We start from the raw sequence: 5,370 nt of genomic DNA, 5'->3' as shown, positions 1-5,370 counted from the left end.
TCTCTGTTGAGTTTGTACCACTGGTCTGATGTCTCAATTTCTCTCGCGTTAGGATATGAATTGGATTTTCTGTGGAACTGTTGACCAGTGGTCCTCTAAATAAAGGAGATTTCATTTTCATATCTAAATTCACCGATATGTATAGAGCACCACAGGTCAGAAGTAAGAAAGATAATATATATGTCTATTGGTTAAATCAATTCTGGCGAGAGATCAAATTCAGATTACTGTTCAATTATTTGAGTTCAGTCTAATTTTCGACCTAACAAGAGCAACGGAATCACGCTCTGTAGGATTTGAACCTACGACATTGGGTTTTGGAGACCCACGTTCTACCGAACTGAACTAAGAGCGCTTTCTTATCACAATTGATAAGACTGTAAAGACGAGGATTCTTTTTTTTTTTTATAACCCCAATAAATATTCCACGCCTATACTATCATATATAATATGAGAAATTGAAAGATTATCTATGTCCAATTTGAATCGATTACCAAGCCATGTCCCCTCATGCTATATGAGACTGAACTCTCAGTTTGTATATGTGGAAAGAGACCTAAGAGAACTGAAACTGACTTCTAACCTAGGCTCTGACTCTCTTATTTTGACTTCTTTCCTTCTTTTCCCGTAGGATCTCCCAAGAAAAAGCCAATATCCTGAGAGTGATCTATAAATTCCCACGAAGGCCAATCAGCATCACTAAAACAAGAGCAAGTTGAGAGGAAGGTGTCAAGTGCAGACAATTCAGAGAAGATATCTCAACAATCTTTTGAAAGCGTTTAATAGGAAGGAATAGAAACTTGAATCTAAACCTTCTTTTCTATCTAAGGTCTCATCAGAAATTGTGAAAGTTCACTGAGTAAGCTATGTCAGGTCTGGTTATGCTAGCAACCACCAAGAATGCTAGCTACGATAGAGATGAGGATTAACAAAGTGGAACTTACAACAGCAGAGCAGACAAAGAGGACCCAGAAGTTACTATGGGAGAAGGGATAGGTTCTTTCCATGCCAGCCTTGACCAATAGATCAGTAATGTTTTGAGAAAGATAGAAGCAGAAGTTCTACTCACTTTTTGACCAAGATTGAGCCAGATACTTTATAGAAAAGATGGCATTTTTGATGCATACTATTCATCAATATGAAGAGGATTGGACCATGTGATTCTAAGATCATCAACATATACTAGAATGTACAGAGCATGACCACCGCTCAGAAAGAGAGAGAGAGAAAGAGACCGTAATGTCTGAGAGAAAGGAGAGATTGAAAACGGAAGCAAGCGGAGGGATAGGAGAAGAGAGAAGAGAGATTGTAGCGATTTACTGTATCTGAGTGCAACACAAACAATACTAAGACCAAGATCTTCCGACTTCTTTTTCCAATGTATCTTTGTTGAAGATGAATCTCAAACAACAAAACTAAGGGATATGGCATTCATTTTCAAATGAACTAACTAATACTGCTTCCAATCAACATATTTCGATTTCAAACCACGAATCCCCCCAACACAGCAATCCAAACTTGACACAACTGGAACCTCACATTCCAAACCCAAATTAGCATTCGAATAACCAGATTTATATATTTTCCCATCAGCTCAACATCAGAGGAATATTAAGGGAATAGTGAAGGGGATCTTATACCTGAAGCTGTTTCCAAGGAGATCCACGCCATGGACCAGTTTCCTGATATGTAGAGAAGACAATCCCCTGAAACCAAGTAATCCGCGAAGAGTCCTCAGTCTCTAGCAATTACTAACCGTTAGCAAAGAAAGAAACCTACTTGACTCAGCGGTTAGAGTATCGCTTTCATACGGCGAGAGTCATTGGTTCAAATCCAATAGTAGGTAACTGCTTTCCTTCTGTTGCTTGTCTGAGACTTTCCGCGTATATGATAGAACGATAGATTGAGACTCTATGTCCCTTTTTGATCCCTAACTAGGAATAGATGGGTGACTGTTAACCACGAGACTTCGCTCTTGATATACCGGCAAAAGTGAGCAATCCCATTTTCCTTCGTAAGAGTACATCAGGAATCACAAACTGTCTCTTGATATAGCGAGGATTTGATGCAACCCTATTTTCCTTCGTAAGAGGACAGTAGGAATCACAAACTGTCTCTTGATATACCGGCAAAAGAAAGAAACCCTATTTGAGCTCTACGGAGGACAGTAGGAATCCAAAACTTTCTCTTTATATAGATGGAAAAGTGCATTTTCTCTTCTCGTATCTCAGTAGCTAAGAGTTCTCATGGGACAATGGAACTCCATCCATCAACCGAGAAACACAACTTGCCTCAAAGCGCTTCTTTATTCAAAAATAATATATTATGAAATGAATCCACATACAAACGTGGGCAGGTCTGCTCATTATTTGTGTTCGTACATTTATTCATTATTGCAATACAAATAACACCTCCACTTTACTAGTGATGGAGGGGATTCGCGCCGGATGGAACAAGGCGTTTTGAACCGTATACTACTGTTGCTGGAATGAAACGCAGCCTCGGAACAGAATTATGCTGCTTGCTGGGCCCTGATGGTGGAACCGGCATTTTTGGGGGGAAGAAAGCGGCCCCCTTTTGCGGCAGAGTGGGCAGCATCGCTTTCCCTCGTGTAGCTATGATGCCATTCAGAAACAACACAAGAAAAAGAAAAAGCAGTATTTCGCGGATTCTTGCCATCACTGGAAAACAAATTGAGCTGTAGGCATCAAGGTAAGGGAACGAGATTATATACTGCTGCAGAAGCGGAATCGAGGGGGTTGGTTGGAAGGTAAGGATAGCGTGGATTGGCCGATTGGTTGGAAGGTAAGGATAGCATGATTGACTGGTTGCGGGTCCTTTGGATCATGGGCCACAGCTACTTGGGTAGAGACCGCTGAACATCATTTGGACAGGCCGAGGCTATATGGGCTGCGCGCCTTTTTATGGCTGTCATTTTCTGGGCTATTTGGATGGACTCAGATCCTTTCATGTAGGAGATAGATGGAAAGCAGCTCTCTAGCAACAAACAGTACGGAGGGAACAACTGACCTCGAACTGACCTAACACTGAAGACCTAACCTCGAAGCTGTCTGGGTCTTTGGTAGTCCAACTACTAAATCTATAGAGATGCCTTCCCAAGATCTCTTCGGTACGGGTATGGATACACTCCTCTTGGCACTTCTTCCAGTCGAGTTGCTAAAGCACCTCTCCTCTGCCAAGCTCTCGGTGGATTCGAACCACCAAACAAGCCACTTCCCCTTGAATGCTCTGATACCAGAACCAGTCTCTCTCTGGATCTAAACCTGTATTATCTGAGCATCGTATATATAATAGAATCATAAGCTGGATCTATTGTTTCACCAAAAAATGCAATTGCTCCGGGTCAACTTCTCCCCCCGCTGCTACTGGAGCTACTGGATATCGACCTAAGAGATTACAGTACAGGAGAGGCTGATACTTGACTAAATAGATCAAAAATGAGGGACTCACGGTAACATAGAAACTCTTTGGATTTTGGAAAGGAATCGATAAGCCAGAGGGGATTACTCCTCTCTGTGCTGGAATGTATGGGATTGATGGATGGACAACTTCTGGGAGTAAACTGGAATACCTGCTACCCACCATGGCAGATTTGACTAGCCAAAAAAGCAGGGGAGTTTTCCTTTCTTTTATAAGTGAATTCCTGAGTTGGTAGCTTCTAGTGTGCTGCTAAGGGCAAAGCTTTTCCTAGTTTGAAAACTAATCATACTCCCGCGACGAGATAGGTAGTTATGCTCAGCGGGGCCCGGCTATGTGATCAGATTTTCTTTGGCTATTGGGGCAGAGGACCGGATGTCGCCTTCTCTCATGTACTTGCTCAATAGAGTGAACAGGGGCATCACGGCTACTTTTTTTTTTCTTGTCTCATTCCACGAGTCCTCAAAAGGGGAGAAGAGGCAACTGCCGCAAAATGTACCACGCCCACGCCGAGGAACGCTAGTTAGTCGACTAAAAGGTCTGCAAGCCTCACTTCTGTTTGTTAGTAGAGATTCGATCTAATTGAAATATTCTATGACGGGATCCCCGGCTCATCGCAAGGCAGTTGCTTCAGCCGTCAATTTCCCTTTCCCAGTCCTCCTAAACCCCTTCTTCGCACTTCCGTCGTCTTCCTTAGCAACGCCTCCACTGCTCTGATAATAACTACAGTACTCATCTCCGCCGTAGAAGCTTGTTCCTCCGATGTTACTAGAGATTGGTGCTCGCCTTACACCAATAAACATCTCATCAGCCGATTTCCTCATAAATACAACAGAATCACCAGCGATTAGCTTCTTATTGTTCACGAACTTGCTCCATCCGGTGGTTAACAAGTGCCTCCTCGGTGTGGTTCGACTTGACGAAGAGCCTTTATGCCAACAACAACTGCTTTCGAAGCGGAGCTTTTGAGTGTTTTTTGGGCTGCTGAAAGTTTAAGCACCAACAGGTGAGAGTGGAATTTGAAACTGACTGTAGAGAGGTGGCGGAGGCAATCAACCACAGGTGTGGCCTTTGCATCGGAACCTCCTAAGTCAAATTGATAATTATCTGCCATTGAAGGTTGGTCTGTTACCGTCATTGAAAAAGAAGCGAACAGAGCGGCAACATTGCTCGGAGTGTCGCAAGAGACCGAAGGTACCAGTCCTATATATCTAGTGAGGAACCTCGGTGGTTGGCTGCTGTTCTATTGAATAAAGAGAGGAAACCCTTCGAGGTTGGCCCTAGAGTGAAGTTGTGAAGTTCTCAAACAGACCCTTCCAAAGGTTCGCCCGGTTCAACTTGAGTACTCCATTCGGAGTGATATATAAAGGCTAAAATCGTCAGCAGAATAGCGAGTTTTGAAGCCGGTTGAAGGGGCCTCTGAGACAAGGAAGCCTTGCTTGAAAGAGTCAACGGAGCAATGGATTATTTTCCGTTACTGATTTTATAATAAAGTCTGATGACCACAACAGGGCTTGTTGAATGGCAGGCTTGACTGGCAATGGAAAGGAGATGGCTCATCCATCTCAGATGATCCTCAATCAAAGACTCCTTATAGTGGTTCGCTTAAAAGATCTGTACTAAAAACATCCCTCCCTACCGAGAAATCACAAAAAAAGAGTACGCGAAAAAAGCACCTTTAGGTGCCAGGAGTGCGGCGTCCAGCCATGCTTCGAATCGAGTACCGGCACCGATGTCCTATTTCGTCTGATTCAACAAGCCTCCTATCCCGGACCAAAAGAAGTGGCTGGATAACCTTTCTTCCCTTCTACTTTTAGTAGTCGATGTTATACCGGTACTAAAGAGAAGTAATTGATAGTGTTCAACATCCCTATCAATGACTTCTAACGGTCAGTCTATAGCGCTTCTAGCCAGTCTGACTTAATAAAAGAT

General features: G+C 43.1%; 1 non-coding gene across 1 annotated transcript; it reads right to left on the bottom strand.

Annotated features, from left to right (window-relative positions):
- Positions 1-281: 281 nt before the first annotated feature.
- TRNAW-CCA (transfer RNA tryptophan (anticodon CCA)) lies at positions 282-355 on the bottom strand. Its single transcript has one exon. It is a non-coding gene; the product is annotated as a tRNA-Trp (tRNA).
- Positions 356-5,370: the final 5,015 nt, after the last annotated feature.

The sequence above is a fragment of the Camelina sativa genome, chromosome 4, assembly GCF_030686135.1.
Source record: "Camelina sativa cultivar CO46 ecotype springtype chromosome 4, ASM3068613v1".
In the NCBI taxonomy this organism is placed as follows: domain Eukaryota; kingdom Viridiplantae; phylum Streptophyta; class Magnoliopsida; order Brassicales; family Brassicaceae; genus Camelina; species Camelina sativa.
This window is presented reverse-complemented; position numbering and strand designations above follow the sequence as displayed.